Genomic DNA, 27,547 nt, shown 5'->3' with positions numbered 1-27,547 from the left:
GGTCCTCTTAAACTCCCAAAGCTATCAAGCTGTGATGGTGCTCTGAGGATACCTGACTGTCTATGGAAATTCATTTCTTAGTAATGCAATGTATTCTTGAACTTTGTTGGTATAGTGAGGGAAAACATACTTTGCTGTACCGTCTTGTTCAGTTCCTGTTACTATGTGCACAAGGACATTAGCTTAGCATCATAAGTTCATAGGAGAACTGGGGGTAGTAGGGATGGCAGGAGGTCATATCAGACAGTACTATAGTCAAGCATATTTAGCACCATGTCATACTGTTACTTTTTGTCTCTTTTTAGAGCAGAATCTCTGAATTAAATATCTTTCTTTTTTTATTCCCTTTGCTAGAGCTTTCTGAATCTTCTAGGTGTGACTACAATATACATGACAAATAATGATATATTGCATTTCAGTGTATTTCCAGCTATGCTGTTTTCCCCATGACATCAGAAAAATCAGATCTTAAATTTTCACCTGAATCTCTGTGTTTAAAGAGTTATCTTTTCTTTAGTGTCTCCCAATGAAGTGTTCTCTTAAGCATCATATATTTGGGTCAGAAGAAGCCGAAGTCCAAAGCCTTTAAGCTGCTTATATGAAAAGAAGATTCAAAGAAGCAAAAGTGATGGAAATAAAGTAAAAGTAATACTGTTGCGCATGCAAAAGTACCAAATTGCCTGGTTCAGTTCTTAAGATAGAGCAATGTAAGTGCCTAACATGTGAACATACTTCTCTTCTTGCCTGGTCTGCTGCTAATACTAACTTTGTTCTTAATGTGGGTTTTGTGAAAATTTTTTTATCCCTTTTTTAAAAAAAAAATAAATTGCTGCTTATCCAAAAGTTTCGGCTCTGTCAGTGTCAATCCTGTCAGCATGTAAGACTATAGAAATGAGCCCACTGACTCTTTATGTTACACGTGCCCTGCAATACTTCAAAGTGCAATATCTTTAATTTCGTACAAACGTAGCAAGCAGACTGTTTTGGAATCAAACGTATGAATATGATACTCTGGTTGCTTATAGTGAAGAGACGTCTAACTTGTAAGGCTATTTCCACTGTGGATTTACAGTTAAATTCTTCTAGTAGATGTTTCAGGGGAACCCTCTCTGAAATCAGTATTCAGAGTTGTCATTGGTTTTAATGATCTCATGTTGATCTTCATTGATCTTCACACAACTCTAATAACAAAATTAATTATTTTTTTTCCCCTCCAAGTTTAATATCTTGCAGTTAATTTTTTATTTTTTTCTAATATCTTTTCTTGTTTTCTGGTATTTTTTTAATTATTTTTTTAAAACTCTATTTAATCTGTGTTCGGCAGCTTATTTCACTCCTTGTGTATTTTTAAGAATTTGTTTTATTTTCAGTAGAAGAGGTCTATATAGCCTGATAATTTCCTGCCCACTCTTCATCTCACTCCTGAAGTGGCTTTTTTTTTTTTTCTTTGAAAATCCAAAGTCTCTTTTAAGAAAAACAAAAAAAATAATTATATGCACCTGAGGCATATGGTAAAACAGAAAGCAAACTTCTGAAATAAAAGCCAAACAGTTGATTTAGAGGATCTAAATCTAAATTTAGAGGATCTAAATCAACTGTTATTTCACCATTAAAGATTGGTAAGATTGCTGGAGGGCTTTCAATCACACAGTACAATGTACATCTTTCAGTATTTATGTAATTCTGGACAAGTTATAAACAATGTGTAAATGACCTGAGGTGTCATTAATTTCATCAAGCGCCAACACAAGAAATCCTTTTGTGTTCTTAGGCATTTGGGAAATGAAACCCCCACAGCCTGCTTTGTCAGCGAAACTTTTCCTTTCAAGTAAAACAGGTAATAATATGAGTGCTTGATCCTTTTCATTTTTTATTCTGAATTCTGGACTCAAATGCTGATGATTACCTGTTGTCTTATTAATGTATGCTGGAAGAAGCTTTACAGAAGAATATATGATGTTTAACTCAGCTTGATAGTGGGCATAAGAAAACATGGCTAGAACTGAAATACAGCTGTATCCAGTTTTAAAGTCATTGAGATGGAGTCAGTTACAAATTATTTCTATTAAAAAAAAAAAGTGATCCAGGAACTGACCAAGGAAACTGTCTAGGATTAAAAAGTTTTGAGAATTTCTGGCAGTAATTTCCTGTAACTTCAGGTGTTCAAAGAACAGTCTTACTGTTTCTTGAGCAGTCTGACTCAAACGGAAATGCTTCACAAATTTCATCCCTACCTTTCTCATTGATCCATCACTTGCTGAGCTTCTCGCTACTGAAAGAAAAGCTCGTTTTAGCTTACATCCTATCTCTGTGAGTTCATCTGAATGTCTGACTTGTTAAAGCATCCTGAATTTCTAGTAGTGCAGGAAATAGAGAGATGGAAATAAACACAAATAAAGTGCAATTTAACGGAAGAATGAAGATATTGTATCCTCTTGTAACCGTGGAGAATGGTGCACATGCAAAAACTTCAGGGAAAACATCCATGGAAGCAGACATATTGCAAAATGCCAGACTGTGTTGATACTTAAAGGGAATGGGATTTCCTAGCAGGTGTGGAATGGTGTTTTGTGGCTTTCTTGTACGCTGAGAGACCTAGTAGGTCCCTTAGTTTTAACTCTTCTGGTAATCGTGAAGTCATATAAAGCTTAAAGAGGTCTTGGTCTGGTACAGACAATGAAGTACTTTGATTATCAACTACAGGAGATTGCTTATAGCACTGAAGTCTCAGAACTGCTAAGTGGAGAATTGTACATACTCATTCCTTCTATATATGAGTGTATATAAATGCATAAATTGCTGATGCAGCAGCCCTAATACCAGTGATAAAGCTATAGTTATCTATGTAAGCCTTGTATACAGCTAGTATAGTTATTTTAATTACTAAATAAACTGAGAGACGTTACGTCTTGTTGGACTCAATGATCTTAAAGGTCTTTTCCAACCTAGATGATTCTATGATTTTTTTTTCTGTTTTTGATATCTAATATCTTGTAATTCCTTGCTATGCTGGAATGTACGCAGTAGCATCTGTGCATGTTTTGCTTCATTCTGATTTCACTTATGCTCTACAGCATTAGTGTAAGCTGACTGTGGAAATTTCCAGTTTCTGTGGCTGGGTTAACACCTGCCTGAGCATGTTGTTCAGAGGTGCACTCTGCTGAAGTTGTGACTTTGTGTTTCTTTTCTTCCAATCATGAAGCTACTTGTAGTCATTTGCTTATTCTACTGAATTTCAGGCTGTTGTATTGTAAGCTATGCCGTGCACAGTTTCCAGCTCATGAGTTTTAATCTATGCCTGTCTGGGAAATTTTAATTTATCTGACATCTAAAATGCAGTAAAACATTATTTTCTCTGTGTAAATTACTTTGAAATCAGATATGGCTTATTTGGGGGGAGGCTTCCTTTTTGCTTCTAGAATACTGTAAGAAATAACACTAAATCCAAAAAGAAGCTCAGCTCTCTCCAATGGTGCTTAGTGTGCTTAGTTTCTGAGGAGTGGTTTGAAACTGTGTTGTATCTGTTGCTTGTCCAAGTATTGCTTTTAAATAGCTGCTCTTTCAACAAATAGCACCTCTAGAGACTGCTGTAACAGACCTTGTAAGTAATTACTCTAACACTTTACAGTGCCTTCCCTCTCACTCTTGCTCACTTGTCTGCCTCATGCTTACAAACAAAAAGTACACCGGCAACTAGACTAACAGGTTTTGCATACTGAATATGCAACTGAATATTGAATCACAGATTTTCCCTTACTTTCAGATAAGGAAAAATAGCAAAATTATTTGTATTAAAATTGCTGTCTCTTTTAATACAGCAATGGCAGAATTTTTTAGACTTGCCCAAGCTTTCAACCTGGATCTTTAACTATTAGAAGTTGGAAGTATTCCTCTGACCTTTGCAAACCCCAGGTTCTTGTGCAGTACTGGCTCTGAAAGGCTGCTCTGTGGCTAATGACCCCAGAGCGCATTACCCAGAACTGCCGTGCTTTAAAGCTGTTTGTAACTGGTGGGCATTGCTGCTAAATAAAGAATGGATGTTTACAGATCTGAAAAATTAACAGAAATCTGCCGACCTGTCAACGCCTGTGAATACTCTGCTTAGATGGATGCCCAAGAGGAGGAGAGGGAGAGCAGGTGGAGAAGGAGCCTCTTTGACAAAGGGAAAATGTTAATTCAGGTGTTTTTTTCCTGCATCATGTCAGCTTTGATTTCTTCTTCATCTTTGTCTACATCCCTAAATTATCTGCCATAATTGTGTAAGTGGCTTGAATGAATGAAGGCTTTGCCTAATTAAATTGTGAAAGACTGAAACGCAGGTGTAATCTGATTATCCAAGCAAAATGACAAAATAAAAATAACATGCAAGTGATTGGTGTGACCTATTGAACCGAACTTTAGCTTGCTGGTTGTCTTACTGATACTGCTTTGACTAAAACTGACATCACCTTGCATGTCTGTAAAACAGCACAAATAATTTTGTCATTCCTATATGTGAAAAATTAATATTTGTAATGTACACTGAGAACATTTTAATATCTGTTAGAAGGCCATTATAAATAGGCAATAGAGCAGTCTTTTATTTCCTTAAAAATTTAAGGATAAATGCATATTAGAAACCTTTCTTAGTGGTATCACTTCTTTTGCTGTCCCCGTTCATGGGAGGACAGTTCTAATGCTGGGCTAAAGTATATTATTTCACTGTTCAGATAAAACAGATATTTACAGTGCTAATTTTTTTTACATCTGGCAATGTAAGTGTATCAATAAAATTCAAACTAATCACGCTTATTAATATTTATATTAACCTCTCTTGTAATAAGATGAAATATTTTTAGTGAGGCAAAGTTTGGTTTATTTCTGTGACAGAGCTTGTGGGAGTGAGGTGATAAGGAGGACCGAAGTATTCAGCCCATTATTAAGGGGCAAATTCTGACTTCTTTACTGCATGTGTAGTCATAGTAACTCAACTGAAATATTTTGCAGAGCGAGACTCTGTTCTGAATCGTTTATTTATATGCTAAAATGTGGCAAAACCCAGGCAAAAATATTTCACATTTATCAAAATTATATTGTTTGGATCTAAAATGATGTACTTGAGTTCTGTTCAATGTATAAATTAATGTATAATTACTAATTTAAAGATAATAATTCCTTGGTTACATAATATAATTGAGATCAGAAATGTGGTTTTGTTTTTTTTTTTCCTGCAGTGATAGAAGCAAACCTTAATTTTAGTGTCTGATGGTTCAAGGGAGAGTACTTCAACAAAATTGATACAAATGGTGCTTCCTAATTCTTGGTGAGTAATTTACATTTAAGTATATCCAACTTAAAGTAGCCTTCGGCTGATCGTATCACACTGGATAGATGTATGAAATCAATATACAAATAGTTGATTTTGCTTTCCTTGTTCTTTGAGCTGAATTTATAACTGTTGATTGCAACAGTTGCCTAAGATCAGGATTATTTGTCTTTGTATGAAGTTCTGTACAAATGCGTATACGATAGGAGGCAGATATTATACTCATTCCTGTTCACGTACTATTGCATGTTACAGAATTGTGTGCTCCTGGTGGGGCTACAGTTTTTATACAAAATACAGATACAAGTATTGCTTCGTTATGCCTAAATCTCTCTTTGTTTAATGGATGCAAAGCAACTCATTATTTTAAGGCTGTTCATGGAGGAAAATTGCTTTCTTCACTGTTCCCTGCATTTTATTGAACAGAGTATCTACCTGGTAGGGGATCCAACAAATCAATTTTCTAGGTGAAGATTTTCAATGCAGTTTTATCAACATGATCAAAGTAGCTGGTAAACTTCCCCCCAAAATCTCTGATAGCTTTTTTTCATATCTTCCTCTCTTCCGATATGCCACCTTGTTTCCATAGACTGCTACTATGGATGTTTTCTTGTAAATCTGTTTACCGTTCCAGCTGCCATCTGACAGCTTTCTTTTGCTTGAATTACACTTTGAATCACGTGAACCACATGGTGGTTGTTTGGGTGCTCTTACCTGTGCCAGGATCTCTGTGCTGGCATCCTCTGCTGCTCCTAACAGGTGGTACATAACACTTAGAACTGACCTACTCATTGGTGACTGAGTGTTCCTAATTTAGGAATCTTCTTATAAAAGGATCTGTTTTTGCTAAGGCAACATAGTTCACATGAGAAGGTGCTGCAGCTCTTTTCCTGATTCAGTTCAACCCCCTCTAAACATTTACCTGCCTTTCTTAAAAGTGGCTCGGCAAGCTTTGACCGTGAGCATATTAAGATGCTGAAGCAGCAAGACTCAAGACCCAGCATCTCTCAGCTTCAGACACTGAACTTTAATGTGTAAATCAAACTTCAGCCTCTGTCACATGTATCAGGATATTAGTTGGCTGGGTGTTTCACAGGAGGATTAATTATTCTGACCAAAGACAAACCATGGAGATAAAAGTTTGTTTGATTTAAAGGATTATAAACTTCTGTCTGAAGAGGTTATTTACTTTTTATTGACAATTAAATAAGTTTACTTCTGATGACAGAAATATGTCTCTAAAATATGTGATTGAATTCAATAATTTAATTGAATTCAAGACTAATTATAATTACACTGTTGATTTCTTTTCAGAAGTACTGAATATGGCTGCATATTTGACATTGTCACTAGCACAGAAATTAAGATCCTTTTGATATTAAAAAAAGAAAAAAAAAAAAAAAAAAAAAAAAACCCACAACAAAACCCAAAATGGCAAAAAGCCCTTTATAACACTGTCTGGAGAGGCTTTTTGTTTCCTGGGCTAAGGAATGCAAAGGGAAGTTTTTAAATACAAGTTCAGTAGCACAGAATATCATCTGTTGAATTTCATGTGCATGTGGAAGTCCTGTCCAGTTCAGAGTCCCAGTTAGAATATTCAAACCTGATATAACTTCAAAGGGATTATAATATTCTACTTCCAGTCAATTCCTGTGTTTTCTTTGACCCACTTTGAAATTCTTTCTTAAAACATTTGGCTGAAGAAGTAAGATTGACAATATATGTCCAGGCACAGGCTTTTTGAATTCAAGCAAAATATTATGTTTGTTTATGCCAATGCAACTAGAGTAAATGAAGTAAAGTGAAGCTGCTGAGATGAGATCATCAAGAATAAATCACTGCAGATCTTTTAACCTGAGAATGCCTGCAGGTCTGAATCGAGACAAGTGAAGCTTTTTGGACTCTGATCATGCATTAATATTTTCATTTTACTTATTTTTTTTTTAATAATCAATAGCCAATAGCAGTTTGACATTAACAGTCTCTTACTTCTCCCAATGCTTTTTTCCTAATTCAAATCAGAACTAGGATTAGAATGGGATCTTTTCAAAATTATTGTAGGTTGTAATAGATACTTACCATACATGGCATCGATTGCATGCATATTTGATTAGCTAATGAAAGAAACATATTGATTTTTTTTGGTGTTTAACTCTTGCCTTTTTTAAGTTTTTTGTTGTTGGTGGTTTTATTTTTTAATGTAGCCCTCTATGTTTAAAAGCTTTTGCCACAAATGTGTGGGGAAAGCAAAGGTGTTTATCTTACTGTTTCTTGTATTGAATCGTATGGATCCGTGGAGATTCATTAAACCTATAAAAATATAAAAGTCTTTTTTTCTTTTCATAAATGGGCTACATTGGTTATAAATAAAGCCTTTATCCTAAAAGGGAAAAAAACCAATTTGAAGTAGGTTTCAGTGTAGTCTTTGTGCTTTTCCTCTAAGCAGAAGTCAACTCTGACCTAAAGTTGCATCAAAATGGCATACCTGCTCTGTGAACGTTGCAACTTAGTGTAATTCAAAGCCACTGAACACACGCGAGATCCAATTCAAATGCCAACATGTGTAACGCTTGGGAATGTGGGGATTATCTTGTTGATGATTTATTCTTATTTTAAAACAATAATTTAATCGTTAAAGATGCACTTAATTTTCTTTGCCCTTATTTGATCGTGCATGCAAAAGTAATCCCCATCCTCTTGATCTTGTTCAGACCAGAGAGAAAAATTGCTTGATAGAAATGAAGCCGTTTAGAAAATTGATTTTTTTTTCAGCTTAGCTATTGAATTAAGAAAAAAATGATGACTCCAATTGGAAATGTGACCGTTTTGTCACTCAGACTGGAAATGGAACAGACAACTAACAGAAATTTTCGGGTTTGTTTCCTTTTTAGTATTCCATGATATATTTAGCAAAATTTAATCTCAGAGACTCATTTTAAAACATCCAGTAGAATTGTTTGAGTTTTTCCAGCTTGGAGTTTCCTTTTCTGTGACACGCAAACTTCAGTTTTCAGGGAATAAAGTACCAGCAAATGGCTGTGAAACCACAAGCAGCACTTCTTGCTTATGTACTCGGATGGAGAAAGTGGGAGAAACCATGTATCTGCTTCTCCACATTGTTGGCCTCAGCTGGTGATAAGTGAGCTCTTGGTAGCTGCTCTTTAGCCAGGAAAAAGACTGAATGTTACTGATGTCTGAAAAATAAGTTGCAGTTAAATTCTGCCTTCACAGTTCTGGTCCTCAGAAGCAAAGGTTGCCGATTAGCAAATGGCAATATAAATTTACAAAATCAATATGTAATTTTAGGCTTTGCGGTATTTATCTCTTAGGTGCGTTTACAATAGCAATGCCAAATGCAGATGGCATTCATATTCTATGTAATAAATCAAGTAAAATAATACACAGACATGAATAGGTGATTTAAAAGGAATTACAGAACAGAACTTCTTAGTCTCTTGTAGCAGAATAATTGAGGTCTGCACCATAGCCCAAGTTTAGCTGGGTTTATCCCTTTCAAAGTTAAGTTACTAAAAGAAGGTTTGGGGTTTCTTACTGTTTTCTTTTGGATTCTTTCACCTCCCTCAATTTCTGTGCAACAGGCAAGAACTTAATGCTGCGTTATAGGGCACAGGACTCAAAGTCTTTAGTGGAATGGTTAGGGAATTGGTGTTGCTAAGGTTCCAGTTTGTACCCTGATCTCCAATCCCATTGAGAAGTCCTCTGTCAAGATGTTAAAACTGTGTCCTTAACATATTCAAATATTCAGAATGTACATGGTTAGGCAACTGTGGTAACAAATCGTGCATCAAAGCTTTAACGTTTTCACTCTGTGTATGAAACACCATGCCTAATGTATTAAAACAACGTGTTTTTTTACAAAACCATATATCATCAAAAAATGAAAGTGGAGAAAACTTGCAGCAAACCCTCAAAATTCAAAGGGATAACTGGATTTTCATTACTGAAAAAAAAAATAATCCTATGCATATTGAAGAACTGCAGGTCTGTCTGATATTGGACTTGCTGCAGTTTGAATAAACTTAAAAATAAGCTGTGTGTAGGGATTTGTTTCATTTGGAGAAATGATAAATTCTGATTTGCAACAAGATAAAGTTGTTATGTGAGAGGATGAAACAGTGATGTAGCTTACCAGAGAGTGGTCCCACTTGGGAGAAGGGTCTGAAAATGGTAACTTTTATATAAAAGATGAGAAATAAGACCTTATGCTCTGTCATTCTGCTTTGTACAGGAGGATTATGCATTATCCAATGGATTGGAGTTGTACAGGCAACAGCAAATGCAGCAGTGGTCTGAGAATATTGCTTTAAGTGATCTTCCCTGTGTTATTCTACCACCAGCTGTCAAAGACACAGTAAAAACTACAAACCTGCCTGGTCTTTGCAAACCTAGACTCTAAACCTGCAAGTAAGCGTGCCTATATTTATTACAAGTTTGTTTTCTGTTTTCCTCTGTCTGCAGACCTAGTAGAGAACTTTCATGGCTACACCCAAAAGTTTGATGGCCGGAATGCATTGGAATGAACAGAAATTGTTCACAAACCCTCAGGGTAAGTGAAGTTAAAAAGTATAAGATTATATTTCACAAGTAAGTGAAGGGCCATGAATTTGTTTCTAGTTACTCACCAGAATTGCGTAGTCAATTTTTCTGTTAGATGTTTTAAAATAGTCTAAAACCTGCTGGCTAGTGATGATTAGTGACCAAGGATAAAATGTTTCCTTATGATTAATTAGAAACCAATTATGCACTACTGGAGTTCAATATTAATCCTTCCATTGCTGATAGCTGTTAGATCCCAGAGGTAGTTAATTTCAGATTTGGGATGTACCTTCTGCCTTTGATAAGTTGTTAGGATCATTGCATGGTTAATAATGTTTGTTTAAGGTTTAACATTAAAAAGTGAGATGTTAGGTTTCCTGGCACTTTAAATGTTTCTTAATCTAGAACCTGCTCTCAAAACCATGGGATACGCAGTTTCTTCTCTTGCGTGATTACACCATGAGATTCTCTTTAAATAAGATCATTCAACAGTTACAATCCCATAATAAATGGGATTGAATAGACAGAGGTTTCCTGTTTTTACTCTAAAATAGATTAAAATATAGGAAGAACTATAAAGTTTCAGATCTAGTTTGAAGTTTCCAATTGCACTAAGAATAACTTTTTAGAAGGGCGGGTTAAAAACAGTAGTAGCCTTTTCATGCTTCTATCTTTTTTTAGCTAATGATTTGTATTTGGGAACTTCAGTGCTTATGGGACTTGCATTACTCCTAGGTTTTTCTCAGCAATCTGTTTTCCACGGGAGTTTTAAAATCTAGGTCCACATACTAGTAGTATATATAATAATAATAATAATAGTTCATTAGCTCATACTGGGGTCCATACAAATTTTTAAGCATCTTGATTTAAGCTATTTTTGTTGCTGTGGTCATTTAAAATCATTACTACTTTTTCCCTCTATTTCAGATATACTCTTAGTGTTTAAAGTGATGTGTGTGAATAATTCACTGATAAAAAAATCACTTAATGATTTTTAATTGATTTTCACAAAGATATCTTAATCTCCAAATGTATTTATTATTTGGCATCAAGCAGTGTGGAGCAAACAGTCAGTGTGGAGAATTTTTGGGGTATAAATTGTTTGTGCACAATTAATTTTAAGTACCTGTCATTTGAAATTGAAGCTGTTTGTTGGGATGCAGGAATCACGTGGAGATTTTTTTTCTTGTTTCAATGAATCTTGGTGTTAGAATTGTAGGATACTTACAGAAAGCAACTCATCTGAAATTTTATATTTGTATAAGCATTCTGTCACCAAACTTCTTGCTGGAATATTTGCATCAAATGAACACAATAGGTGACTGAACAATTAATATGAATACATTTAAGGATGCAGAAACATATTCATAAACATTTATTTTTATATTCATCTAGATTCAATTGTAAAACTGAGCTTTGGATCCTTCCGGGATACAAAGCTTCTTAATTTCATCCTGATCCTTTCTAATGAAATAAAAATATGCTGATTTATTAACCTCACTTGAAGCTTTATCACAAACAGTTGGGGGTTACTTTAGCTAATATGACATCTGTGCATAATTATGCATCCCATCACTCTTCCTTGTGCTACTCTATTCTTCCTGTATTAAAAGTGTCAGGACAATACTGCAAGCATAATGGTGCTGGTTTTTAATCAGCATAGACACCGTAAACAACTGTTCATTAGCAAAAGTAGAACAAAGAATGGCTTAAAATTGTAACTTCTGAAAAGCTGATTTTGTTAGTTAAATAAAATATTCTCAATGTATTCTTGATTATAGATGTGTTTTCCATCTTTCTCAGTTGATAAGGAACTTTTGGCAGACTAATTAATTCTTTGATCACTTTGTCATTTCTCTTTGACCACTTTGTCATTTCTCTTTGACTACTAAACCTGCATTTTACTTGTCTGAAATATCTTCATACGCACCTGTAAGAGTTTCTTCAGAACAGCTTGTTACAGAGAAAGCTCTCAGTTTTTTTTTTTTTACAGAAATGCATTAAGTCAGAAAAATGTATACTTGTATTCAAATGGAAAAGAACGATTGAATTTGAAATGTTAGTATTTTATTAATATATACATGGATCATCTTAATTCTGGTTTGTTTTAAATTCTGGAAGCTCATCTAAAATTTTGCATACAATTAATCTTATTATATTGTGAAATAGCAAAAAGGGGAATGTAGGGGAATTAAATAAGGGTGGTGATGGCCTACTTTGCTGTGTTGAAACTCTTCCATCAGGTACTGCTTGTTTTGGTGAAAATCAACAGATATAGAAACATTTCATTCTTTTGTATTATAACTTGAGTGATAATCAAAATTGTAAAATACAACCATGAAAGCTGGCAGATGAGATTCAATTTCTAGCATTATTAACAAGTCCCAGTGGTATGGTGTTTTCTTAGGTGGCCATCCTCATGTAACAATTTGTTGTCCACTGGTTCACTTCCAGTGAAGTGAGCAAAGGTTTACAGCTTTCTGGTGAGTTACACATCCTTGTTTCACTGAGCTTTGAATACTGTGTTCAATATGTAGACATTTTCTGTCTAGTGTCAAAGACTTGAGCTCTGTATACAAGCTTAAGCAGTGATCCATAGTAGTAACCATACTAGTTCACCCACAAAGTAAACCCAGGTAAACGCAATATAGTATTTCTTATTACGTGTACCATATATTTTTGAGAGATCAATGTTTTTGTTTCTTGGCAGCATGTGTATCAAGTTCTTGATAGCATCGTTAATAACAGAGACAATAGATTTTGTAACTGGTTTTTGTAGGAGGTTGTTTTCGCTTCCACACAGGATTTAGGGCACTCACCTAGGTGACTTTTATCGCTTTATTCTGATTAAAGTTAAGGAGTCTACGGCACTAATGTGTTCAGAGAAGGCCTGTACTAGAAGGTCTAGGGTTGAATCTCCTTTCTTTGTGTGCCCAATGTGGAGATTTATATAAAATACCTGCGTATTTATTATATCAGAGAAATGGAGCAAGAGAATGAATCTGTAGTATGGTAGATACATGAGAGATAAGGGCCCATCATCAAATTAACAATATACTGTTAGCTGGGCTAAACAGGTGTTGGGTGTTTTCACCCGTTAGTCTCTGGTATTCACTGTCATGTGTATCCACGTATTCAATGAGAATAAGAAAGACAGAATAACTCCATAGTCTTGTGTCTGACTCTAATCTGGAGGCAGAATAAATATTTGCGAGAAGTATTTTATGATCTTATGTCAAGTGGAAAACCAAACCATCAGCAAGAATGTGTTCAGAGGACCTGTTCCTGAGGACATGACACTGTGTTCTACTGGGATTTGAGTGCTAAGAGTTCAAAACTGTTCACACAATCAGTCCTCAATACTTGATTACTAGGTGAAAACATGACGGCAGTTCTTCTTTGAATCAACCCCATATCATCTTCTCTTTTCTCTCTCCCCAAATTCAACCAAATCTAACTTGTAATTTTGGCCAAAACTTCTATTTTTGAGATGACAGAAGCCTTTTTGGTGAAAAAGTTATTTTGGAAAGAGAGGTGGGCAGAAAACAAATCTAGGCAAATTTAATGCAAGTATTGTTTGTTGGATTAAGCAGTTACAGAAACACCACATAATTTTAAAACACCTATTCACAGTTACCTGAAATCGAGAAGTGCTCTTTAACAATGAAGATGATGCTCTGTCAACCGGTACTGAATCAATCTACGAGTTTCTGCCTGTGTTCTTTTGATACCAAAAATAGTAAAAGAACATATTGACTAAGTGGTCCTCAATGGCATCCTTTAGAGGAAGGACACAGCTGAAACCTGTGTCTTCACTCTAGTCATGTTCTACAAGCTACAATTTGGTGTAGTATCTGTTCAGAGTTGAACAATGTATCAGATGGTTTAAAGCTTTTCAATAGTCATTTAAGATTCAGACACAGATTTTTGACAGACCCTGAAAGAGAAGATGAAAGTATCTAGATGAAGATTCACAGAGAAAATAAGTAACAAAAGATAATTTCATATGAGTTGGTAGACTGATTTTTCTTTACTGACGACTTTCAGATACAGTAGTCAAGTGTCTGTTTCAGCCTTTGGTTGTAAAATCTGAGCAAGTACTATCCAGAACGTATTTTGCATTTGAGTTATGATTTACAGCGAGTGCATATGATATTTGTAGCGTTGAGGGGGAGAATTTTAAAATGAAGATGAAAATTTTAATAGCCCCTCTGTAAATAACCAGCCTAAATCTGTTACGGCTTAAAGGTGTAGAAATGCTTTCCCAAATTTTCAGAGAAACCAGTATTATTTGCCTAATTTCTGAAACAAATTATATTAGCATCATTTAGGGTATTGTACAGAGAGACTGGGGCAGGGGGGGAAATGTCTTGTCAACTCGGCATTTTACACTTTGAAGAACGGAGTGTTTTCCTAAAACAGCTCTCACCCAGCTCTCACTTGGGTATAATGAGTCCTTGAACTACTTATTCAGATGTGCTATATTTGCATTTTCTGTTTATTTCCTACCAGATCTAGAAGACTAAATAAAATATCGGGATAAACAGAAGAAATGTTTTAAATATGTGATGGTAAACTGCCAAGCCAGTATTTGCTAGCAACTTGATTTTCAGTCAAATGTCAGAATTGTTTTTTTTCTCACTACATTGCTTCAACTAAATATCCTGCAGGACGTATATATTCTCTGCAGTGATCTCTTAAGTGACACTGTTCATTTAAAGCTTTCAAAGGTATGCCTACTTATCTCCTATAAACAGTTATCTGCTTTGTCAAGTGATGCATCCTATGATGCTGGAGCTTTGTGGGTATATAATCAAAGTGTTTCCCTCCCCATGAGTCTTGTTTCTAACACTGAAGTTCTAAAACCTGAAGTTTATAAATGACTTTCAGAGGTTTTTTCCCTTCTATTACATATTTGGTAGCACAGATTTCAAATGCATAAGCAATGTCGTATGCCCATTTACTTCATGGCCACAGGCAGCTGGTTGAATTTTACTGGGAATTGGGTAGGTGGATGCGTGATGTAGTTGATAGAGAAATAGTCTGGTGTAAATATTCTGTTGCTCTTCTCCAGTACAAAATCTTAACTAGTAGAACAAACATTACATGCACTGCTTGGCCTGTTGTTTCTCAACTGTAAAGTAAAATTGGCTAAACTGAACATTTACAAGAACTCCCATGGTAAAATAAGCTTTTTAGTCATGAACATATATGCAGTTTACCTAGAAATGGACTCAGTTTAGCATCTGGAAAATTGTTTTTCCTCTTCTCCCTGCCAAGAATTTCCATTTCATAATGTTATATTAAGATAAGCACATTGCAGCCTGACCGTTGAACGCTGTGCTGACATTAAGAAACAGGTTTGGGAATGGATTTGAGAGTCTCTGGAGCAGATTTCAAACAGGGAAGCTGAAAAAGAGGGAAAAGCTGTGTGTTGGAGCGTGTCAGGTTTTGAATTTATGAATGTTAAGACAGAATGCCATTTATCCTTGATGTAAGTTCATAAAAATTCTTTGTATCTTATATTTCTTTTGTAAGAATGAAAAATGGAATGGTGTTTGGGACACCTGGTTCTTCAGGTTGGTGACGATTCTAAGAATATATACTTTATAGAATCATAGAATACCAGGTTGGAAGGGACCTCAGGGACCATCTGGTCTAACTTTTCATGGCAAAAACATGGTCTAGATAACATGGACCAGCACCCTGTCCAGCTGAATCTTAAAAGGGTCCAGTGTTCAGGAATCCACCGCTGCCCTGGGCAGATTATTCTAATGACTGATTGTTCTCATTGTGAAACATTTTCCTCTTGTGTCCTATTGGAATCTCCCCAGGATTAACGTGTACCCATTAGCCCTTATCTTTTCCATGTGACTCCTTGTAAAAAGGGAGTCTCCATCTTCTTTGTAGCCTCCCTTTAAGTACTGGAATGTGGTGACAAGGTCTGCCCTAGGCTTTCTTTTCTCAAGGCTGGACAAACCCAGTTCTCTCAGCCTTTCCTCATATGGCAGGCTTCCCAGTCCTTTAATCATCTTGGCAGACCTTCTCTGGACCCTCTCTAGCCCATTCGCATCTTTTTTGTATAGTGGGGGCCAAAACTGAAGACAGTATTCCAGGTGTGGACTGACAAGGGCTGAGTAGAGTGGGATAATGACTTCTTTATCTCTGCTGGTGATGCCCTTGTTGATGCAACCCAGCATCCTGTTGGCTTTCTTTGCTGCAGCAGCACACTCTTCACTCATATTGAGCTTGTTGTCCACCAGGGCCCTTTCCACAGAGCTGCTCCCCAGACAGGTTGATCCCAGTCTGTGCTGCACTCCTGGATTCTATTTTCCCAGGTGCAAGACCTTACGCTTGTCCTTGTACTTGAACTGAATTCGTTATAGTAGCTTAATATTTTTTTTGCCTCAGCTCAACAGAAAAAAATTGGAATAAGTACCTTAGGCGGAAGTGGCAAAGTAAGAATTTAAAAAAGTCTCATTAATTTCAGTGGGACGCTCTGGTTTTGATCAGACTGAATGATTTAGCTCTAGGTGAGGTTTTCCGTGTTTTGCCCACTCCCAGCTGCTTACATTCAGCAAGCGCATTCATTTCAAAATGTAGAATATGATGTATTACGTTATATGGCTCATTTATGTCAGTGAGACAAACTTCTACTGACATCAGAAAAGTTTCATTGTCTGAAAACGTCTATCAACACTACCATCCTGCCTTTTTGGCTAGCCAGCCCACAGACTCTGTGTTTCAAGTTGGTGCCATGCAGAGTAGATCTGTTCCATGTGCAGATTGCCTCGTTAATTCTGTTCAGACCTCGCCTTCCAAAAATTAGTGTGGTGGTGTTTTCTCATCTCTAACCAGATATTCGTCATTAATCTACTTTGGAATACAGCATGGTTCGTGACATGACAGTAATATATCTGACACAAGCAATCAGATGAAACATTATTGTAAGGCAAGCGGGCCAGAGAAAAAAAATAAGGGAATAAAATATGTGCATTTTATATACTTGTTTTTCTTTAAGCAGTTTAGAAATAAATTGTTTTCTATTTCAAGAAATCTCTTTCATGCTGCTTGTAACTTAACTGTAGCACTGTGAACTGCCATCGTTCTACCAAGGGAGAAATACTGAAGCTATAGTTTTTGACTGTTAGAGTACTTTTACTTCTACATGGAGAACTAATTGAGCAATAGTGGATGATCCAATGCAGAAATATATATGAATTGGATATATTAATATTCAGAAGAAGGGTGAATTTGGACTCTAATATGAAGTTTAGCATTTTTACTAACTAGGGATAGACTGCTGATTTAATAATTAATGTTTTTGTCATTCTAAGCAAGGAGTTTTTGGCTAGTATTTCCCTTTCTTGGTATTTGTCAACATGAAGTTGATACTCTTGGCCTTGAAAATAATACTTTATGTGATGTTTTAGACTTTTCTCTTGAGAATAGGGATGGTTATATGCAGCCAGAATAAGAAAGGATAGATTCTACTTTTGGATATATCTGCAAATTTTCATTTCGGAGTTAGTTTCTATGTGACGTACTTTCATTTGAGAAAAGTGAATGTAAGGTAAACAAGAAGCTTGTCTGCATCCACAGCAATGACAACTCGTGGAAAAAATATCAAATATTGACTTCAGTGGTGTTACACTGATTTATATTGGCTGAGAATTTGGTGTATGATGTTATAGCAAAATGACAGAGTCTTCTCTCACGCATTCTTTAAGTAGTCTTTTCTGAATCTGTTTATTGTATTTTATGTTTCCCTTCATTTCTGTATACTACACACAGTAAACTTACATTTTCTGAGGAAAGAAACATCAAAACAGAAGCTGGTGAGAGGAAATTACAAATGACAGAGATAGTGTCTCTTCTTGTGCTTTTAAAATGTCTTTTGTCATACAGATTTCAGAAATCATTTGAAAACTGGTCCTTCTCCCATGGGTATCAATGGAAAAGCTGTATGATTATAAAGTGCTTCTAATATGGGAGACTTGAACCCTAATCTGAATATTTTTTGTTTAAATTTTGCGGCAAAGATTACTTGGCAATATTTACTTACACCAATAAATTATTGCCCACTCATGAATAGAAATTATTACAATGAAACTTGTGTTCATTCAGAATGGAAGTTCAAGTTCAGACCCAGTTAAAAAAAACATATACAGAAATGAACACTGGAAAAAATGGTTCAGTAGTTTGTCAAATTTCACATGCAACTACTTTTTTACATGAAAACTTTTTATATACGGAGGATAGCTGTATTGTACCTACCTGTAGCCATAAATGGATTAATGTGTTTGTCCTAGGATTATTTTTCCCTGTGTGTTACTTCTGCTTTGTATTCTTCCAGCCTTTATTTTTAGCTAGAAGACTTCCTCAGCCTGATGCAGTTATGCTAGGTTTGACATATATGTTATTATATCAAATTAATTTGTTGCCTGCCAAGTACTTCTAGGGGAAAAAAACTCACAAACAAAAAAAAAAATCCCACATGTGATAAAAACAAGACAGAGGTGAGCATTTGGTTCCATAAACCAGGACAATTTGTTTTTCAACAGATCCTTCTGGTGCAACTTCTGTGAATCACTGTCATGGGATCCTATTGACATGATATATTGCCTTTGGCTCCCCCACTAAAGACAGGCAAATCTTCATCACCCTTTTCCCAGACCTATTCATTTACCTGCAACTCATGGAAGAGTAGTTATAACACCCAGAATGATAAACCAACAGAATTTGTAAGGGCTTGTTTATGCTTAAAGGTTTTGAAGGACTCATGTAATTTCTGCAGAGCCGTTTACCTCTGCTTCAGCAAAATAGGAAGTGTACCCTGTATATGGTGATGCATCTGGAAGTACTTCTTCAGACAGTGTGTCTTGTGAAAGATGTCTCCTTTTCTCTTCTCTCTGTGGAAAGTATGATTCAGTTTGCACAGCAGCTGTGGCTGCAATCTACTTCCACAAATCAGCAAAACAACACTAAACTGCTGTCATTTCTGTCAAGGACCTGGTGCCTTGCCAGTGCTGTTGTTTCATGTCTCAGTGTTTTGTAAGATCTTGACACATACTGCTTTGAGGATTTGGAAATCATCTTGCTGTTCAGGGGTCTCATTCGGTAAGTGAGATGGATTAAGTCTGACCGAAATGAAATATTTTACTCTAAATGCCAGTTATGCCCTATATTCCTAAAGGAAAACGTGATGCTTAAACTGGCTGCCTGCTGGGATTTAGGCGAGCTTTTGGAAGAGAACTCCTTCAGATGTGAAATAAATGCCAAGTGGGATGTGCATTGGTATGTAAGCTTGGCTTTTTGCCCATTGCTTAGCTTTCTGTGACAAATAAAAGATTTTTTTTCTTTTTTTTTTTGAAATGGTGTGATTGCTGAAGGAAACTAGTCTCAATGAGTTCCAGCCCCTGGTCTCTGAACTCTCCATCTGAGTTTGGCAACAAGTAGGTTTTCTGAGCTTTATCTTACTTAACAAGAAGACTGATTTTAAAAGTCAGCTTTGATTTAAAATAGAAGGAAATTTTGCTTTGTTTTTCTGGTACTTTGAAGATGAAATACACGTGATTTCTCAGATCTCTTTGTCTGTTTCCCCCTTATTCCTACTACTTCAGTTGCTGTTCTCTAGTGTCTAATACCTTGCAGTAAATGGTGTTTTCAGAGGTGAAGTTTTTTTGCACTTTGGTGTTTGCCTTTTTCTATTCTAGAGTACTTTTATACACCCCCAGAAGTGTTGAACGAACCCCGTGTTTATATCTGGTTGAAAAGATAACGCTTTGCAAAAGATATTTTTTTCAGTACTGTTTTCAAATATCAGTAAAAACATTTGAATTCAGTTTATTGGCTGACAAGCTAGGGTATTAGTGGAAGTAAGTAACTAAATTTCTTTTTGAAACTGGGAACTGGTAAGTGCAATTGGGACATGGTGTTTGCCACGGTAGCAGGATGGATTTGGTGTGTAAAAGGTGTCAGCCAGCCAGTATTTCTGTGGGGGAAGAAGGGCCACTTTGAATGTTCAAAGGGAGAACATAACACCCGACATCTGTGTATACATTTGGCAAGATAAATTGGTGGGAAAAAGAGGGAGTGGATATTTCTGGATATAGTTCACTTGTTTACAGTTGCATTAGCGTACAAATTTCAGAAAAGATATCAAATAGCAAGTGTCGTTATAAATCAATCACTAAGTATTTGGGACTGAAAATAAATTTTCTCTGTGGACAAGTTGTGTCTTACTTGTTCACAATGATGCTTCTTGTACCTCTCCCCTCCAAATGTAAACTTTTGTACTAGTTTCTATTGGAAACTATTGCACATTGTGGGAAAGAATTTGGTAGTTCTTGTGTTTCTAATCATAATGAAAGGGTAGTTGAAGAGTTAGAATTTGCGTGCGGGAGATAAAGGACATCCAACGCTGTGTAGTTACTTTCTGTCTAGAGAGCCTGTATTACCATATTAGATGCTTTGTAGTGTTTTGTCTGCCTTGTAACATGTAGTAGGGGGGGAAGAGGGTTCTTTCTGCTGTTTTTAGATAGCCGTCTGTGCAGTTGTTCCTTTGGAATAACTCTATTTTGGGAGGCAAGGATAACAGATATCCCACTGCATTTCTCTGTAGATACTTGTATACACTGGTTATTTTTTGCCCTCTTTATCTACTTGAACACAAGTAAGTGTTATTACGTGACTGATTTTCTTTGCTGTATTCTATGATTTTCTTATAGTACTTAGCTGGAATACTCGGATTATTTTAGTGAATAGCAATGAAAACAAGTACTACTTGAAATGGGAAGCTGGCAAAGTGTGGGAAGACGTTTTGGTATACACACCTGTATATTTTACTGGGATGTGTGAATTTTCACCTTCACCAAACTTGTGTGATTTGTTTTTTTTGCATATTAACCACTGCTGAATGCAGAAGAAATGGTAAGATGAGTTTTGTGATGGATTTTCACTTACCCCTATGAAAAGGTGGGTTTTGGGCACTGAACATTACAGGCAACAGCCTGTAATCTCATGACACGGGTGTTTTCTCTATATAAAAGAGATAGAAAGATATCTTATAAAAGATAAATTGTGATATTGTTTCCAATTTTCTACGAGGTTCTCTACAAAGAAATGATGTTTATCTTCCTTCCTTTCTACAATTTCTGTACTTTTGTAAGGTGTTTTTTGTTTCATTTCTATATTAGCAAATTTGTGTTTGTCCTCCAGTGAGGTGAACTGCTATTTCCATTGCAGCTTGTTTTTCTGCTAGAAGTCTAAATCTGCTTCGTGACTTTCTTTAACTGTTGATGAGAGGAAGTTTGACATTTATCACTATATTGATCTTTTTTTCTGACATTAACACAAATGAACTGAAAAACAATCCCTATTCTTGAGGAAATAACAAATGGAAAATGCTTTTCTCCTATAAAAGTACATGATTTAAAAATTGATACTTCTAAAAATCATTGTGTGTTTCTTTTTTTTCTATTCACGTCCCCTTGATTTGATATAAAATACATTAGAAATTTATGTGAAATACATCTTGGTCGTCCTCTTTTCTACTCTTTAGTATTACAGTGGGTGCACCCCCCCATTAATTACTTTGAATTGAGAGTTGTATGTATAAGCACTTCTTTGTTTGATAAAATAAGGACATTCCAATAAAAGTTGATTGGACAGTAGTATTTTAATATTACTAAATTGTCTCCTTTTATGAAAGGAAAGATTACATTCAAACTACGTATCTCTGCAAGAAACACTACATGCGAGATTATGCCTTTAAGGTGTTTGCTTTATTTAATTGTCCTGCGTGCCTCTTAACACCAGTTGCATTTCAGTTGTCCAAAGTTTCAAGGATATAGCTAGCCGGTCCATTTTTTTGGTTGTTTTTCTTACTTTTAAATTAATTATAATTTAGGATTTGGTATTCTAGAATTTAATGTTAGGAAATATAACAATTAAACATTTGACTAAAGTACCTAGAAGATTTTGGAAGTGCTTAAAGGTTAGAAAAGCATGTTGCAGGAATGGATTGAGTATCTACTTGGGAACTCAAAGGGACTAGGTGACTTCTCTTCTAGGCATTTTGACTATGATTCCATTTAATATGAAAAATTATTGTAATTCCTGTACTCAGCACTGGTGAGGCCACACCTGGAGTATTGTGTCCAGTTTTGGGCACCTCAATACAAGAGAGATATCGAGGTGCTGGAGCGGGTACAGAGGAGGGCAATGAAGCTGGTGAAGGGCCTGGAGCATAAGTCGTATGAAGAACGATTGAGGGAGCTGGGACTGTTTAGTTTGAGGAAGAGGAGACTGAGGGGAGACCTCATCACTCTCTACAACTGCTTGAAAGGACATTGTAGAGAGGTTGGTGCTGGTCTCTTCTCACAAGCAAATAGCGATAGAACAAGAGGGAATGGCTTCAAGCTCCAACAGGGTAGGTTTAGACTGGACATTAGGAAGAAGTTCTTCATAGTAAGAGTGATCAGACACTGGAACGGGCTGCCCAGGGAGGTGGTTGAGTCACCATCCTTGGATGAGTTTAAGAGTCGCTTAGATGTGGTGTTGGGGGATATGGTGTAGGGAAGAACTTTGTAGAGTAGGGTAGATGGTTGGACTCGATGATCCCAAGGGTCTTTTCCAACCTGAATGATTCTATGATTCTATATTCAAATTTAGGTATCTCATCAAAGGACGTCTGAAGTCACATTTTCATATGAATTATTATCCTCCATTTTTTAAAATTCAGAAATCCTGTTTCATTTCAGCATACATGGTGCTGATGAGGAATCTTAATGGAGGGAGAATGGCTTCCATATTTTGGGCATAGGGATACAGGATCAGGCTGTACTGATGAGTTTTTCTTCACCCAGTTCATGAGTCCTTTCAACATATTACAGCTTTTTCTACGTACCTCAGTCCCTCTAGAACCATCACAGACTTCTGTAGAAAGATTAATTATCATTAATTCAGTCATATAATAAAATAAAATACCTGTGGGTATATTCCAATCACAATAAAAGAGGTAACACAATTATCTAATGATATTGAAATAATTGTATTAAAACAGAGTATATACTCACTCCTTAAATGTAATACAGCATGAACTGAATAAAATACCAGTCAATTCACTGAGTACCACCTATAACTTAATCCATTGATTTCAATCCTCTGTGTATTTTCAATGATTAGATAAATAGCATGCAGATATGTCTATTTTAATCAAAAATAGTAATAGTAATTTAAAATAGTATTCAAAATTATCTTGCATCATGTATGATACAGAAGTTCAGTGCTTCTCTGAGGTATTCCGAGTGCAATAGAAATGCTGTAGAGGAAAGACCCCAGACGATTCTGAAAAGGCAAAACATAATCAGAAGGTACTTGCGAAGCATGTATGAACTATAATATAAATATCACCCCGGTAAGCATGCAGTGTCAAGTCTATTCAGTCATCTGGCGTATACCTTAATATGAATGACTTACTTCAATATAAATTTATATGCCCAGCATGGAAATTTCATAGCATATGCATAGAACACGAATACCAACCCTTCAACAAATGGTTTCATCTGCCTATAGTTTTATTTCTAAAACTTTGTGTCATTTTGCTGCAAACCGTAAAATTCCCCCTTTGCAAAGATTTAAGCCCTGGAAATCCTCATTAAGTATAGCAGGATTCTGTTTAATTATGTCTTTGGCAAATGAAGGAATAAAATTCAGCTTCTTTTACATAGGATAACTTTTTGTAGGATTGTTTCTGGTACAGAACTACAATCATTGAGTAGTATGTGTGATGTAGTGTGGAGGTGTATGTATTATGGAGGTAGTATGGAGACATCCTTAAGTAAGCAGCTGATTCATATCACTGTTGATTCTTTTAGTTGATGCTTCACTCTTTCTTACTATGCTTCTCAAGCAAGCATATAGCAGTAGACCTGCAAGCATAAATCCATATGGAGGAATGTATCAAGGTCAGAATGCTTCAATCACTTCTCTGAAATGTTCATTTTGTGTTAGCAATTGTGCTGCTTGAACAATTTGCGAGTTCAGGTTGAGGCTAAAGCATGCTATTTATTTTATCAAAGGTGAGCTAATGTGGTGCTCTGGAAAGACAGGGTAACCTGGAGAAAAGATGTAATTATAACTGCAGCTTATTTCGGTAACAGTGGTGGGAACTGTCACTTTTAGCAGAATGATGAGGGTGTTTTTTTTTTTTTGTTTGTTTCTTGCTGCCAGTATCTAGGAACGCATTTGCTTACTGTAGCAAATTAAATCATGTCAGTTTCATAAACTGGGACCACCAAGAAGCATACTAGTAGTCTGTGTGGCCCATCCAGGGACTCCATGCAGTCTTTATCCTATCAGGGTATCTAATCAGATGTAAATCCTTTCTGTTTCCTCTTTTGTAGGCATGACAAAGTCTTGGGAGACTACTTAAAAATTTCAGACAAAGTTACAATTAAGATCTCAAACCTTTTGGAGTAAAACATAACTTTTTGTTGATCTCAATGCTTTGTATGACAAGGCAAAAGTAAGTAACACATTGCTTAAACTGAAATAAATTATAAAATGGATGGGGAAAAAAAAAATAAATTCTAGTGTAAATATTCTTATGTTCCAGAGAGGCTTTAATTTCACCTGCTGTCTCTATCAGCAGATGAATGCTGTTCCCTACTACAGAAAACCTTTTTGTTGTTTTGTACCATTCATAACAATAAATGCTGTTTTGCTAAATACTGAGAACAAATCAGAAGGGAGGAGCTTAGGTAGTAAGTATTTGTAAAGTGTATGGGATTTCTTGTGCTTGCTAGTTAAAATGTGTGCTGTTTCAGATTAAAATAAAATGTAGGCTCTGCATTGGGAAAAGCTATTTAAAGAAAGCTCGTTTTTTCTCTGATATTGAGGGTGTAGAAGTAGGTGAAGACTGATCAAGAATAATTGGTTATGAATATTTTATCCATGAAGGAGTTTTTAGTGTAAAAATAACATGACAGAGGCAGAAATGGATGAAAATAGCATAGGGGTATTAGGAAAGAGAGGGAAAACCCCAAACCAACATCCTTGCCTCCCTTCCAATTTCTATTGTGGAAAGAGAAAGTGGACACAACACTATAAGTTAGGGAAATACGCCCTTTAACATCTATGCAAAGTCTGCACATATTTCGAGTTCTGCATTTTTCCATTCTCTAAATAGCAGTTGTTTTATCTGTTGGTCACTGCCCACGATAAAGATAAATATAGCAAAAAACATCCAATGGAGGGGAATGGTATTTAGTTCTCTAGATATAAAATCATTTCTCTTTCTGAGATGACTTTTTTTTCTGTTTCCTACTGGTCCACTGGATGGCTCTCTGATCACTTACATGCTGTACCCAGGCATTTCTCTGTAGTGTGATCATTTGCTTAATGTTGTACCAATGCCTTTGCTTCTAAGTGTTGAAGGCAAATACTGCTAGTTTCAGCAGCAGAAACAATTAATTAAACAGCGTTTCTATACCAAGAACAGTGGCATAGAGAAGTTCATAGCTAGGACTGCTTTGAAGGGCCAAGCTTCAGTCCCTTCTGGACAGCTGTTGTTTTATACCATCTGGAAATCTCTTTGAGGAGCAGCACAAAGAGGTGAAAAGGGGGTTTAGCAGGTTTCATTTATGCATACATCTGGTTTTATGGGTAAGAATGGTTCTGCTCGTCTTTTCAAGTAGGGTTTTCTACCAGGATCTGAGCATCCCATGTCCCAGCAAAGCAGAACAGTAAGTAATTTTGCTATTCAAGATAAAAGTATCATACACTGTTTGAGAGGATGTTTCACTGGTGTTAATGTCAGTATTAAACAGCTTGCTTGGTAAGAGGTGTTTGCAGGCTTGGCTTCATGCCTTGCATATATATATACACACACATATATATGTATATGCAATAGATATTCAGTGTCAGATGTACTGCAGTGTCCCAGTGTGAAGATCTCCAGTTTTGATAGGAAATATTAATAGCAGAGAAATGCATTTCCAGGCAGGTCCAGGCCTGGCTGGGACAGACATGAGACTGGTTTCTACATTCTCATTATCCATGTTCTTGAGGTTTTCTCTTCAAAGAGAAATGGCAAAACAAACAGATGCAGTCTAATCTGCACTCTGCAAAATGCATGTTGTATTTTAAAAAGATATCTAGAGGGGAAGTAAGTCCAAAAGGCCAATGATGCTGTAGTCAGTTAAAACTGAAGAAAGCAAGAGCTTTTTATGGCTGTCTTTTCCTATAAATCACTGAGTTCCTCTTCTTGGGAGATTGCCAGAGTAAAATCCAAGAATTTCTTGGCATTACTGAAATCAGAGGAGACTTAGTTTATATTCCCAGAACTGTGCAGAGCAGATCTGGGAAGCATTTCATTTCTGCACCAAAGCAGAACAAGCTTCTTTAAAAAAAAATAATCATGTACATTCACAAATTAGTATAGCACTATGTAGTGGAACTACTCTCAATTGTGTCACACGGAACTACTGCTCTAGTGCAATCTTTTTAGAAAAAGACTTGGTGCGTAACCACTGTGGTGAACGGAGTTAAATCCAGTTGGTCAAATCCGATCACGAGTTATGTTCCCCAGGGCTCAGTGTTGAGGCCAGTTCTGTTCAATCTTTATCAATGATCTGGGCGAGGGGATCGAGCTCACCTTCAGTCAGTTTACAGATGACTCCAAGTTGTGCTGGAGTGTTGATCCGCTTGGGGGAAGAAAGGCACTTGGGTCACAACAACCCCGTGCAGGGCTTGGGGAAGAGTGACTGGAAAGCTGCCCAGCAGAAAAGGACCTGGGGGTGTTGGTCAACAGCCGGCTGAATATGAGCCAGCAGTGTGCCTGACTTGTATCAGAAATAGTGTGGCCAGTAGGACTAGGGAGGTGATCGTCCCCCTGTACTTGGCACTGGGGAGGCTGCACCTTGAGTACTGTGTTCAGTTTTGGGCCCCTTAGTATGAAAAAGACATTGAGATACTGAAGCGTGTTCAGAGAAGAGCAACAAAGCTGGTGAGAAATGACTCTTATTAGAAGCGGCTGAGGAAACTGGGGTTGTTCAGCCTGGAGAGAAGAAGGCTGAGGGGAGATGTTATTGCTCTCTACAACTACCTGAAAGGAGGTTGTAGAAAGGGGTGGGGGTCGGTCTCTTCTCCCTAGTAACAGGAGACAGGACAAGAGGAAGCAACCTCAAGTTGTGCCGGGGGAGGTTTAGATTGGATATTAGGAAAAATTTCTTCACCAAAAGGGTTGTCAAGCATTGGAACAGGCTGCCCAGGGAAGTGGTTGAGTCCCCAGCCCTGGAGGTATTTAAAAGGTGTGTAGATGTAGTGCTGAGAGACATGCTTTAGTGTTGAACTTGGCAGTGCTAAGTTAACAGTCAGACTTGATGATCTCTTCCAACCAAAATGATTCTATGATTCTGTAACAAATCCTTAATTTCATACTTGGGCTGTGTCTGCTCTGTGTTAGCAAGGCCAGAGAGGATGTGAATGGTACCCCAGTCATCTGCTTTACTTAACTGTAAGGTCAGGTTTTGCCTTTGTTTTGGATCATTCCCTCTAATCCTTGCTAGAACAAAGATCGGGAACAGTCCAGGGGATATGGTGCTCCAGGGACTGCTCCCTAAAAGCCGTGTGGCTGGGATGCCATCAGATTTGCTTTTTTCCAGCACTGACTCGGCAGGC

The sequence above is a fragment of the Numenius arquata genome, chromosome 3 (genome assembly GCF_964106895.1).
Source record: "Numenius arquata chromosome 3, bNumArq3.hap1.1, whole genome shotgun sequence".
NCBI lineage: Eukaryota > Metazoa > Chordata > Aves > Charadriiformes > Scolopacidae > Numenius > Numenius arquata.
Note: the sequence above shows the minus strand (reverse complement) of the source record.